Source organism: Heterodontus francisci, chromosome 7 (assembly GCF_036365525.1).
Source record: "Heterodontus francisci isolate sHetFra1 chromosome 7, sHetFra1.hap1, whole genome shotgun sequence".
NCBI lineage: Eukaryota > Metazoa > Chordata > Chondrichthyes > Heterodontiformes > Heterodontidae > Heterodontus > Heterodontus francisci.
In genome coordinates, this window is record NC_090377.1 from 27,496,642 (window position 1) to 27,497,389 (window position 748).

Genomic DNA, 748 nt, shown 5'->3' on the forward strand with positions numbered 1-748 from the left:
TTTTAAATGAACTGGATTTAACAGTGCGAAGGCCAGGAGCCAGCTTATTGGTGCTAGTCGCCCAGAATCTGAACGAATGTAGCATCAGTATCAAAGCATTCTGTTCATGCTGGCAGTGTTAAGTCATTCTTAACATCAGTGAGGAATAGAGTTTTGAACATTAACCATAGCTGAATTAATGGTGTGAGCAGCAATTGTTCTTGGAACCCAACCCTGTCTATGCTGATGAACTGAATCAAACTCTATGTAATCATAGGAACATAGGAGTTGGAGATGAAGTGTAGAACTACAAGTAAAATAGAAATAAATAATGAAAAATGGTAAGGTTCAGAAATGAGAAGAGCAAAATAACAAGAGGTAGATAAATAGAGTGGTCAGGAGAATGGAGAAAACTAATAAAGGATTAAAAAAGGAGGAAATGAAGAGAAGGTTAGCACTCCCCTTGGATAAGAATGCCAGAGTGCCAGTAGCCTTATAGCACACAAATAGTTAAGGCGTTGATATCTACTTAGTGTTAGCTTACCATGTTTTTAACTGTTCAAATTTTACAATAAATTTATTCTAAGAAAAAGGACAGAAACATGAGAGGATAAATAAAAAGGTAAGGAAAGAAGAGGATTGTCCTAAAATGATAGAAAGATTCATTATGAAGAGAATGGAATAAAGGTTGCAGTAAAATTATAATACACTGATGAGGGAGCTCCATCCAACATAATTCATTGACCTAAACCTTATATCTAACAGAGGG

The 748-nt window shown here is 35.6% G+C and overlaps 1 non-coding gene across 1 annotated transcript; it reads left to right on the forward strand.

The window, feature by feature from the left end:
• Positions 1 to 412: 412 nt before the first annotated feature.
• LOC137372455 (U6atac minor spliceosomal RNA) lies at positions 413 to 534 on the forward strand. Its single transcript, XR_010975432.1, has one exon. It is a non-coding gene; the product is annotated as a U6atac minor spliceosomal RNA (small nuclear RNA).
• Positions 535 to 748: the final 214 nt, after the last annotated feature.